This window comes from Coenobita brevimanus, chromosome 80, assembly GCF_032717465.1.
Source record: "Coenobita brevimanus isolate Jiangsu-jjx chromosome 80, ASM3271746v2, whole genome shotgun sequence".
NCBI lineage: Eukaryota > Metazoa > Arthropoda > Malacostraca > Decapoda > Coenobitidae > Coenobita > Coenobita brevimanus.
This window is the reverse complement of record NC_137033.1, coordinates 57391390-57404883: the sequence shown is the minus strand read 5'-3', so window position 1 is coordinate 57404883 and position 13494 is coordinate 57391390. Positions and strand designations below refer to the sequence as shown.

Below are 13494 nucleotides of genomic sequence, written 5' to 3'. Positions count from 1 at the left end.
ATATATATATATATATATATATATATAAAACTGCTGCACACTCCCAACATTAGTACATTTCACTCGTATGTTTTCTCCTTTTTCATCCATGATGAAAAAATAAATCAAATGTATCCGGGTGAGCTGGGTCACACACACTGCACTGATGAACGAAAATAACTGAAAAAATTTATGAAAAAAAAGGTGAACACTCACGGCTTACACACACACAGGCCCACGCACGCAACGTATTCTCTCTCTCTCTCTCCCACGACACATCCCCCTTTCTTCACAGGCCTCTTTCATGTTCGTTTCGTTTCGTTTCGTTTCGTTTTTGAAGGCTCCAACATGCTTGCATGTATCGGCCTTGGTCACCTAATGGCGGCTCTCCATGCTGCACGATCCATGGCAGCCTCCCTGTTCAGTCCCTTAACCCTGAGGTCACACTTAATGACCTCACCCCACGTCTTTCTCGGTCTACCCCTCGCAACCCCACCCCCAGTATTAACACTTCTCACCTCTTGCACCCAGTTATCATCCCTCATCCTCTCCACATGCCCAAACCATCTCAATCTACCTCTCCTCATCACAACACCAACACACTCCAGTCCCATCCTACCTCTCAATTCTTCCATCGTAAACCCAGCGCCCCCAGGCCTTGCACGCAGGGACGCACTGCACATCCACCTAATCATTGTCATTTCTGTACGTTTGAGCCTGCGAATATCCTCTTCCTTTACTATCCAGGTCTCACTACCATACAGCATCACACTCCTAACACAAACTGATACAAAGACCCTTTAGTACGTAGGGAGAGTCCTCTCAGTGTCAAGAGAGGCAACAGCTCCCTGAATTTCTTCCAACCACTTCTCACCCTGGCCACAGAGCTAGCTCCAGCCCCACCTCCAGCACATAACATGTCTCCCAAATAACAAAACTCTTCCGCACACCCAAGACACTCACCAGTAAGTTCAATCCTTTCACGCCTGACAATCTCCACCTGCTCTCCCCGACACACCGCACATATAAAATCAGCATTATCTCGCAGTCTACGTCTAATACCACAACATCTCTTGTGCACCCATTTATCACAAACACTGCACAAGATCGAATTACTTCCCATGCCCTTGTGGCAAACTGCACATGGCCACTCTCCCTCTTCTTTGACTGTACCGCCACCAACCCTGGATATCATCACTTATGTTTTCTTAGCATTTACCCTTAAGCCCTTGTGTCCCATACCATCTCTCCACTTCCTAAACATTTCCTCCGCCTCCTTTTCATTCTCTCCAGTCAACACCAAATCATCAGCATGCATCTCCCACGGGAGTCCGTTTCTGAAGTCACGTGAGAGGGCTTCATGTACCATGATAAACAACATGGGACTCAAACCTGACCCCTGATGCATACCAACATTCACGGAAAACTCATCACTCAAACCTCCATTCACTCTTACCTGGGTGCGAGCACCCACATACATAGCCATAACCACCCTAACCAGCCACTCCTCCTACCCAAGCTATCTCATTGCCCACTTCACCACCTCTCTAGGCAATCTGTCAAAGGCCTTTTCCAAATCAACAAAAACAAAATACAGATCCTTTTTCTTCCCAATATATTTTTCCTGAAGCTGTCGAACAATGAGTATGGCATCAGTGGTCTCCCTGCCTGGCATAAACCCAAACTGAACCTCAACAATATTCACGCTTTCTCTAATCATACCTTCCAGAATTATCTCCATTACCTTCATTATCTGATCTAAAAGCTATATACCTCTGTAATTTCCACTTTCCAGGGCATCACCCTTCCCTTTGTACACATTTACAATTACACTCTTTCATGTTCCTCTTCAATAATCAATAATGCCATCTCATATTCACTTACCAACCTTTCAGACATCACTAAAATCGCTACCAGAGTTATGATCATTACTACTGTTATCACATACTACTACTACTACTACTACTACCACTACAACTATTACTACTACTACTGCTCCTCCACCTCCTCCTCCTCCTCCTCCTACTACTACTACGACTAACTACTACTACTACTACCACCAATAATAATAATAATAATAATAATAATAGTAATAATAATACGATCACGACTACATTACTGCCACTACTTTAAGACGCAAACCTTACCACTACAACAACGACAACTACATCCACAATTAATACAAGTCCTACCACCACTCTCACCGCTACATTTATTTACTGTAAGCAGCCACTACCAAGCCCACCAGTACTGCCATCCCCCACTACCACTACAATTATTACACTGCTACTGCTGTTACCCTTAGTGGCACAATATTTCACTGTTCACCACCACTACACTACCGCCAGCGTCCTGACCACAATAGCAATAGCAATAAGGAATTAATTACACCATCATCAGTCACATGTCACTGTGCTTGCTCAGTGCCTTTATCACCAGCACCACGTTGAATATTCTCTCTCTCTCTCTCTCTCTCTCTCTCTCTCACACACACACACACACACACACACACACACACACACACACACACACACACACACACACACACACATGCGCGCACACGCGCGCAGTTTTAGCGTTAAGGAATAAAGGGTGAGCTTATAGTAGCAAAATGGTTGGGGAGAGGGAATCAGCTAAGAAAATACATGATGTATAACGCTATTTAACAAGATGCCTTTATATAGCTTCTTAAGTCGGTGGAATTTTGGAATGAGCACGTCGAGAGAATGTGCAAGAATATTTGGTGGAAAGTGGAAGTAATGGTGGAGCTCCGTCAGGCGTCAAACATGTTACTGCCGCACGCTGGTTTTTTCTTCGATGAGCTTTTAAGATCCTGGTTTGCGTAGAAAATATGGTGTGGAGCAGCTTAGCATTAACAATAAAGAGCTCATCCAATCAACTATGCTCAGCTGATCGTGTGTGGATGCTCAGTGCGTGTTGGCATGAGTGGGGTTTTGGAATGAATGAAATATAAGAGAAAGAGGAATTAGGGTGAGGGTGATGCTGGGGTTAGAGTGGAATTAGGCAAAGCAATTCTTGTTTGACATTATCTTATGCCCTACTCTGTTTTTATCAGATGATTCCCTGAAACAAAATGAATTAAAGTACTAAATTTGTCAATAGTTTTCTCACTTCACTCCAAACTGAACTTGAGTCATAATAGTATAATGTAGTTCTTGGTAGTCTGTACCTTCATAAAATTAAATAACAAAACCAAGCATTATCTTAAACCATACTTTGTATATCTAATGTCAGATATAAAAGTGATGTTCTTATTGGACTAAAGTTTGATAAAAGTACTTAAAAAATCTTCATGCATATTCTTTCACTGTGTCAAAATACAACTACCGGTATCATTTTTTTTCCATTTTATCTTGGCTCAAAAAATCAAAATTTCCATAAAAGTCTTACAGCACACTTTTTTTTTTTTTTTTTTTTTTAACGTGGCGATGCATTCCAAATATTTATGAGGTCGTAACTTCCGGGAAAAACAAGGAATTACTGCTAAAAATAACGATAAAAATGATGGTACGACTTTCGTGCAATATGATACGTGAGGGGTGAGGCAGGTGAGGAGTGAGGCAGGTGAGGAGTAGGGCAGGTGAAGACTGAGACAGGTCGAGGGGTGAGTCTGGTTGAGGAGTCAGGCAGGTGAGGAGTAAGGCAGGTTGAGGGGTGAGGTAGGCGAGGGGTGAGGGGGTGAGACAGGAGAAGGAGGTGAGGCAGGAGAGAGGGGAGGCAGGTGAGGGTGGAAGGCAGGTGGGGGGGGGGAAGCATGTAAGGAGTGAGGCAAACGAAGGGCGAGGCAGCTGAGTGGCTGAGAAAGGTGAGGGATGAGGCAGGTGAGGGGCTGAGAAAAGTTAGGGGTTGAAATAGGTGAGGCGTGAGGCAGGTGAGGGGTGAGGCAGGTGAGGGGGTGAGAAAGGTGAAGTACCGGTGTCGCAGTTTGGGGAGTGAACGGCTGTACGAAAATGAGAAGGGAACTGAGAGCATTATTCCCTTCAAAACCATGATGTATCTTTCATTTTGTAACAAATTTTCCACCCAAAGATTTTATAAACTTAGGATCTCCAGCAGTCAACGGGATAATGAAAGTTATGTCTGCGGATGTTCCATATCGAAAAGTGTCTAGTTAGCTGAATACAATCTCCTGGTTGCAGCAAAAAAATAATCGAGGTGAAAGGGTTAAGTGGTGGTGATGATGACAGTAATGGAAGGAGTCAGAACTTTATATTATGGAATTTTACCCTTGCATAAATTTAGCTGTCCATCCACCCACATTGTTATTGCTGCGACCCCAGGTCTATTTGAAACATGAACCCAGTGGAATGCAGACTAAAGTTGCCCTTCTGCAGTCCACCATCCTCCCATCGAAGGAGAGGGAGGAAGCTGAGGGACGTTTGTTTAACAGACCAGTGAAACCGCTTGGTTATATCAGTTTCATCGCGTGAAGGTGTCCCTCTGTAGCATCAACACCCGCGTAAGCTGACTAGCACGCCAGCTGTTGTGTGTGGATGCTGGGCTTCATGGTGTGCACGGCTGGAGTGAATTGTTTGCACCAAGAGACATGGTAATGCACAACAACAATTTGCTTCAACTCTACAGATGCATTTCTTGTTTTTTGTTATCCTTAAGGTCCGAGCAGACATCACACCGAAGCTGAGCTGCTCATAAGAAAGAGGAGACGTCATCTAGCCACTTGGTCAGACTAACACTTAAGAATTTTATCCTGCTAGAATGAGGCACATTGTCAGACTGTGCAGGTCATATTGTGCACTTAGACAGACACTGAAACTGTCTGAGTACGAACCAGAACAGTCCAGTCGGATCACTAGCATCACTTGACATCAGCCAGAATTAATTAATCCCCTTCACACGAAGAGTCAAGATTAGTCAAGTTTATCAGTATCTCACCAGACTTCAAGCATTCACCTCTAGGTATTACGAACAAGTGAGAGCAGCGAGCGAAGTGAAGATTAGGTTCAGCTGAGAAATTGGCGGCCCAACACGACAAGGCCCGACCGCGATGGCTTTCAGAGGCTAATATCTTTTCCGTTATGTGAGATAGAGATGAGTTTTTTTTTTCAGCAGGCAGTAGATAGATTCAGTAAATTCTGGTTTTAGCTATATATTTACCCATAAGACAAAGAAACACCATGGAATCCCAGTTTTCCATGGGAAAGTATCGAGGGCTTCAACTGACGTGCTCCACTATGAAGGCGAATTTAAAAAGATTTCCTGTTGTAACACTATGTTTTCTGGCATGAATTCCAACAATTAAATATCGAACACTACGCTCATAATGAACGTTTTTTCCACGTTTAGTGGATGAAATCAGCAAAGGTAATCGCCCCTTATCTGGGTTTTTATCATTCGATCAATAGCCAAGTGTTTACCGACACAGTTCGTTGACACTGCAAGTCAGAAGCAGAGAACTTAACATTGTGCGTGTGATAAATGCTACAGCGCCTAGCTATATGCAATCCAGAGAAAAAGTGAGAAAGTATAAATATTTTAGTTCAATTATTCCTCTGTTATTGTTCAGCTACCTCACCAGAATGTTGAAAGTTTACACAAGATGACATTATGATGATAGGTGTATGTACAGTAGCTCCCAAAAGTATCTTTAAAAAAAAAGTACTATACATTCTGACACAGTGGACGATGTATCTGACACGTGTTGAGTGATGCGGCAACAAAATTGGTAGACCTGCATGCTGGGCAGTGGTTGCCACACACCTGTATATGACCTGGGATTGTATATACCGTTTTCTTTCTAATGTAATACGAATCACTTTGTCATATGTAGATATATTTGATGTTATAATGATGACAAAGACTAGTTTTAACATAGGCATGGTTACTCTTTCTATGGTTCACCAGTAATGCTTTCACGAGTGCCAGCACAAGGCTATCATCACTCTAGATAAATAGTATACAAGCTTTCCCTGAACTGATATATTTTGAGAAAGTGTTTATACAATATCTGTGATTATGACTCGGAGATATATGACACCCAGTATAATGTGAACGGCACAAAAATATTAGAGAGACAGGTAGAGGTAAACGAAATGTAAAGACAGTAAATTAACCTAACTGAAACTAATCCCCAGAGCAGCGTATAAACCCATGTCACTGATACACCAGCCGTATTGTGGAGGTGACATGCGAGATTCATTCTTATATTGGACATTATATGTAAAATAAATACAAGATAAGGTTGAACACACTCTGGGGGCTCCTTTTATTCATTTAATAACCACTGTATCCACCGCCTGCATCCATACCTCTGTTCAATCGACACGACACGTACTATGAAGCTGTTCCATTCACGTAACAAAACACCACAATACCTTCCGAAACCGAAATATCGCCACATTCGGGTAGTATGTATTATAATGATGTGTGGTTAAAATTGTCCTACATGCAGACCGTATAGGCTATTATTAACCTCTGCATTGGTAATCTATTTGTAGTTGTGATAACGAAAGAACTGTGATGGGTATTTTTCTCATGCTGTTTAATAATCTGAGTTTCATTTATATTCAAGGGGGGCTGGGTGACTCAATGGTGGCGTGCGTAAATCAAGACCATGAAGTAGAGAGTTTGCGCCCCAGCTGGGTAGCTACTTAGCTGAAAGTTAGCGCTCTCATCACCCTATCAGGGCTATATGGTCTACTACAGGCCTAGCTCGGAGCATTCATTCCTTCATTTATATTCCAACATGACAACTCAGCCCATCGCAGTCAGTAGTCGAACATAGCAACTCTGCCCGTCGCAGTTACTATGTTTCCCAAGATGCATTTATCACAATATGATGTGTGTAATGGGTTATAGTCTTTAACACAGAGGTATAAATATTACTGAACTGTCACCATTTACAAGTCGATGGATGTTTGCAGTCACACAGTGGCGTTGATGTGTTTATCAGCAGTACCACCAACGATACCTAACCATGCCTACCAACCGCACCGAGACGACAAGTGGCCAGGAATAATGTTTCATTCTGATCATTTTCTCATTCTTCCCACCACACTTTAAAGATACTTTTGGGAGCTACTGTACAAACGCTCACTCGCTCGCTCGCTCGTCATACGCTCACAAGACACATACTGGTTTGATTGCAATGTATGATTGTACTACATAATCCTGTGTATGTAAATTTGACGCTAGGTGTGACCGAGTAAATATGGAAATTCTAACGATCATCGATGCCTGTTATCACTAGGATCACAAAAAGCAGGGCGCTCACCAACACGATTTACTTAGTCCACTTGGTGATGCTCCCAGCTCAACTGACCCTCAATGACTGACGACAAAATGAATCCGGGTGAATGATGACATACAGTTCACAGTAGAAGAAGAGAAAGAAAAAAATCATATTCTTAGATACATAAAACGGAGAACAAACAGGGGAGCTAAATACCCTAAGTACTGTACCATAAACCAACCAAAAAAGATGACTATCCACTACCTTTCTGCACACAACCAAAGGACCAGGTCTGGAGTTGTAGGATTTTCCCAAGAGCATACAGAATTTACAGTGATGAGTTCATAAAGAATGGGATTAGATTCATAACAGAAGCCTTTAGGAAGTTATGCTATCCGGTAGGCATGTTGCTAAAACTAAAACGGAAGGCAAATGATATGACTGAAATGAAAAAAGATGATGCTAATGTTCGATCAAACGATAACAGTACAAGATATGTATGTTCCTAACTCAGCCAAAGCTTCGGTATTTAACAAGTGTTTACATAAAGCAGGCCTTAGCATCATGGCATCCTCAGGGCGTAAAATAGGAAAAACAGTCTGAAAGAAAGTGAAAGGAAGTAAAAATGAGAACAGCACAGTATACTCGTACAGCATATCGTACAGTGGATGCACGAAAACGTACATAGGAGAAACAGGACGAGGAATGGATACAAGGATAGCAAAATGCAAAAGCAGATTCACTGAACGGTGTCATAAAGTATCTAATTCCTTTGTGTTACACATAGATCAGCACCATCATTTGCGTAAGTGGGAAGAAGCTTCAGTCGTTAAGAAAAGTCTGAATTTATTCATCCTGTGTATGTATACAAGGATAGCACTAATGTCGCAATCAGGGGCCTGGTAGGACGACGGAATTTTCACAAGAAGAGGGAGGTAATTTCCAGAAGAATAAATGTCTCGGCTCTGTGACTTCTAGTTCAGCATCTCTGAAGATGGATATGTGAAGCTCGAAACGTTAGAGAAAATTTAAAACATCAAGCTCTAACCTGTGTTTCTCTTCCACCCAACACTCACTTGTCACACTGGATCACCAGTACATGTACTGTATGTATTTGTAAGCTGCGGTAGGTTGGAGAATATTGTAGGAATTCTTCCCCCATGATAGTAAAAACACAATCCATACAGCTTAAATGAATATAAAACCGTCATATAATATTATTCAGTTCCATACTGGTTAATCCCTTCAATAAAAGTTTTCTCCTAAGCTGATTATCTTCCTCAATTTAGTGACCTACTTTTCTTCAAAATTTTGATACCATTATGTGAGTTTCATTCTAATTATGAAGGATGGACCGTAATGAACGGGTTAACGAAGACTATATCTAACCATTCAGTGAGCGAAGTCTCTCCTCTACAGAAAAAAATATTCTGTAAATAGTAATAATTATATAAAAATATTGCACTGGACTGAAGGACTTCAAATTATCTGGCGGTAATCCTAGCCCCATCCTCCTTCCACTGCCTCATCGATCCTCATCCCAGAATCAGATTAAGTTTCAATCAGTGCGCTGCCACGACCACTGCATTGACCATCTACACGCAACGATCACCCTCCCCCTCAAGAGTCGCCTCCACCCGGCCACTTCTTCCTCCTCCTACCTGCCCCCCCTCCATCACCTCCCCTCCTCTAGTTTCTAGGTTGCCCCCAAGTCAACCCTGCCCTCCATCCATCACCCTCTGCACCCCTCCTCCCTCTCCCATCTGCCTCCTTCCACTGTCCCCCCTTCCATAATTGTCTTCTCCCTCAGCTACCCCATCCATCCCACCTCCACCTTGATCACCTCCACTCCGCCCCCTCCCTCGGTTTCCCCCTCCATCCCCGGCTCCCCCTTCCCACTGTTACGCTTCCACTTAACCCCCTCCCACTGTGGCCACTCTGCCAAGCCTCCACTACCACAAACCCCCTTTATCATCCAGTCCCTCCACCAATAGACCTCCAGCATTCTCTACCCTCCCCTCGTGGATGACTCCCAGCCTTAGATCCTGTAGAAGAGAGGAACAAAATAAAATAAGTAAAATAAAACAAAGCCTACATCCACTCAGATCCACCTTTGGCCACGCACCCTCTGCCCCAACAACACACACCTTATTCCCCCCCACCTGTGTAAACAATTTTGTTCTTCACCACACACACCTACACAGATGAAGATATGAACAAACTGAATTACTGTTTATACATCTCTCTCTCTCTCTCTCTCTCTCTCTCTCTCTCTCTCTCTCTCTCTCTTACACAGCCAGCTGTTTCACATGCTCCTTGTCCCCTACCTCCTCCCTCCTCCCAGCCTCTCCTCCTGCCTCCCTCTCAACCGCTCTCTCAAGATCCTGTACCTGCCACTCTCATCCTGCTCCTCGCTTCACACACACACACACACACACACACACACACACCTTATGCTTGTGTGCCTGCCTGTCTTCTGCGTATCTTTCTGATTGTTTTTTTTTTCTTCGTATCTTTCTTTTGTCTACGTACTTTTTTGTCTGCTTTTCTGTCTTTTGTCACTCTGCCTGCTTGCCTCTTTTTCTGTCTTTTTCCTACTACCTACCTTCATTTTTGCACTGCCTTCCCCGCTTGTCTCCTAGCCAGCCCTGTACCTGACTGCTTACCTGCATGTTCCCTCCCTCTCTGTCTGTCTCTGCCCCTTCATGAGCCCCAGCTTCACCTCGTCTCTTCGTCTTACTGTGCGTCTGTCGTTTGTTGATCACTGTTCTACCTGCCTAAGCACCACCTTCCCTGCCTGCCTTTTGTCAGCCTTGTCCCTGTCTGCCTTCGTGCCTGTTTGTCCCTTTGCCTTCTACCAAACTACCTGTATCTCTGCCTGTTGCCAATCTTACCTATCCACCTGCTGTTGTATATTTGACCTTGAAGGCACCTCTTGGAAGGTGGGTTCGCAGCCCCCACCCTCCACCTTACCTAACCTCCTCGTCTTGGGGAGTCACTTCAAGGGCTATATCTAGCAAGGGCTTTGTCACTTGGCACTCCCTCCAACACTCACCTTCGTACTCAGCACCTTATTCCTTTCAGCATATCATTCACCCGGCCCCCCCCCCCCACCACTCTCTCTCTCTCTCTCTCTCTCTCTCGTACTTTAATCTCGTAAGCAATACAAATTTTGGATCATCTTGGCTCACCTAATACCTCACCTCCACCCTACTTTAATTCACATACTCGCACAGTCCTCGGTAGTATAGTGGTTAGTATCCCCGCCTGTCACGCGGGAGACCGGGGTTCGATTCCCCGCCGGGGAGGACCAATTTTTAGCAGGGCGGCACGTCCGCCCCGCGCACACGGCCTACGGTATCTTCCCCCTTCATGTCAAAGCTCACCCCCACCGACCGGGCTAATGTATGGCCCGGCCTCCACTCTATAGGTGGAGGAAATCTTGAAACGAAACGAAACGACGAACACTTGCGCTTTTAGTAAGCGTTTGCACCCCATTCATCGCTTCACGCACTCTCTTCCTGCATTCAATACCAGTTTATCATTCACAAACTTTAGGATTCATTGTACACTCGATTTTCTTCCCGTACTCGTCGCCTCACACTAAACCCACATTTACACACTGCAGCCCCACCCACCATCATCTTGCATTTACAGCAGTACATATTTTCCACCATCAAGCATTTCGTCATACACATCAAACTCCATCATTTACTATGCGCCCACGACCGTCACACATTCTCACAACTCATTCAGCCTACTGCTGACCCCTTCATACACTCCTGTGATTTACTCTGCATGCCATCATATACCATGCACTCTATCAATACCCAGGATCAAGTTTTCATTCAAGTCTGGCTGCCTGTACACTAAAACACACACACACACACACACACACACACACACACACACACACACACACACACACACACACACACGAGAGAGAGAGAGAGAGAGAGAGAGAGAGAGAGGGAGGAAGGGGAGGAGGTAAAACGAATAAAAAAGGAGGAGAGAGGTGAGATAAACAAGAACAATAGAGAGAGAAGAGAAGAAATGATGTTGGGAGGAAATAGCGAGAAGGAGAAGGAGGAGGAGGAACAATGTTGGGAGGGAGAGAAAGAGGAGGCGTTAGGGAAAGGATGAATATACAAAAGGGTGGACAGATTTCCAAAGACAGAGGAAAATCGAAGACTAAATGAGGATAATGAGAATATAGTAAAGACGAACTGGCAGTCAACACACATACCACAGATTTATTCTTTCCTTTTTACCCATTCTCCATTTTACCTTAATTTTTTTTATTTCTCCTTTCTCTCTTCACAATCCCATCTCTCCCACCCCACCCTTCCTCCCTGCATTATTCTCTCCCTTACCTCTCTCTCCCCCTTTCATAATCCTCTTTTTTTCTTCCTCCTTTCCTTCCTCCCTCATCCATTCTCCTTCCCCCCTCCTTTTCTTCATTAATTAGTCTTTTTCCGCCCTCCCTCCCTCCATCATTTTCCACCTTCCCTCCCTCTCATCTTCCATTATTTTCTGCCTTTTCTTCATCCCTTCTTTCTCCCCTTTATTTCATGTTTCCTCTTCCATTTCCACCCTTCCTCTCACTCTCCTCACGTCCACATTATCTTCATTATCCTCTTCATTCTCTCCCTCTCCTAATTTTCTCTCTTATTCCGCCCTCCATCATTCTTTTTCTCTCTTTCCTCGATTACTTTTCTTCTTTTTTTTTTCCCTCCAACATTCCATCACTTCCCTTCCTTCCCCCCCCATCATCCACACCCTCTCCTCCCTCCCTCCCTCTCTCTCTTCCCTTCGCCCACTCCCTGCCTTTCCTCCCTCCCTCCCTCCCTCCCGCATCACCCACTCCCCGTTGCCCCTCCCTCCCGCATCACCCACTCCCCGTTGCCCCTCCCTCACCCACTCCCTTTTTTCCCCCTTCCATCAATCACCCCTAACCTTACTCTCCAATATTCACTCTTCCCTTTTTTTCCCACTCCTATTCCTGTTCTTATTTCTATTTTCTCCTCCTTCATTCATTGTTTTTTTCACCCCTTCCTCCCTCCTCCCTTTTCCTTTCGTTTCCTCCTTTACTCTCCCTCCCCTCATTCATTACTCTTTTCTTCTTTCCTCTTATTTCTTTCATACCTCACTTCTTTCCCCTTCCGTCCTTCTTCCTCGTGTTTCCCTCTTCCTCCCATCCCCTTAAATCCCTTCATCTTTCCCGTCCCTCTGCCATCCCTTCCCCTTTTCCTCTGTTCCCCGTTTCATTCCTCCCCTACTTTTCCTTCTTATTTACCTCTATTACCTCTTGAATTTCTTTCCTTTTCTTACTCCTGCCTTTCCTACCTACCCCACCTCTTTCCTTCTCCAAACCCTCCCCACCCTCCTTCAGCCCCTTCTTTCCCCTTCCCCCTCCTTTGTCCAACACTCCCCTCCCTGCTTCAGCCCCTCCTTCCCCCTTCTTCCTCCTTCCCCCAAGCACCGCAAGTTTCCGAACCAACCTAACCAGTGTAGCAAAAACATACAAACAGAAATATCTGTAACATATGCAAATTTCTTAACGTTGTAATTCCCTCTCTTACTGGGAGGAATGGGAACTGTGGAGGGGGGGAGGGGTAAGAGAGAGTCATAGGCCCGTATTCTTATCGGTTAAGGAAGCTCCTTAACGCCTTTTCCCGGGCGACTTATTTTGCTTTATTACTCTTTACTATCGTTTTCCGTGTCACATAAATAATTCGAGTACCATTATACTCATCTGTATTATAATGATCCGACTGCTGTATGTTTGTTAGTCTGTTACCGTAACACAGCAAAAATGGCGCATGTAGATCAAATATTTGTTAGAGCAAGGTACCGTTAAAATACTCTAACCTGAAGAATAAAACAATTTCCAGTCCAATCGCGCAACCGGTTCCCGAGTTGTGACTCATTTCTGAAAATAGGAAGTGACTTGAAATCGAGCGGAGGCCGCCGAAGGCAGCCTCTCAGCGAGTTATACAAATTTAGATTAACTAGCTGAATTAAAAAGAAAAAAAAGTTAATCGCTAAGGCAGGGGTGTTAAGGAACTTCCTTAACCGGCGAGAATAAGGACTATAGATGAGGGTGAGGGGAATGATGGGGTGAAAGAAAAGTGGAGAGAAGGAGGCAACGGAAGGAAGGAAAAAGAAAAGGAGAAGAATGATGAAGGGGGAAGGAAAGAGAAATGATAAGAAGAGGAAGAAAAGAAAGTGACAGACAGGGGCAGGGAAGAGAAAGGGGAGGAGGCAGGGAGGAAGACAGTAAGGAAGGAAAGAAAATCGTGTAA

The 13494-nt window shown here is 44.2% G+C and overlaps 1 non-coding gene across 1 annotated transcript; it reads left to right on the top strand.

Annotated features, from left to right (window-relative positions):
* Positions 1 to 10425: 10425 nt before the first annotated feature.
* Positions 10426 to 10497, top strand: TRNAD-GUC (transfer RNA aspartic acid (anticodon GUC)). Its single transcript has one exon. It is a non-coding gene; the product is annotated as a tRNA-Asp (tRNA).
* The last annotated feature ends 2997 nt before the right edge of the window (positions 10498 to 13494 follow it).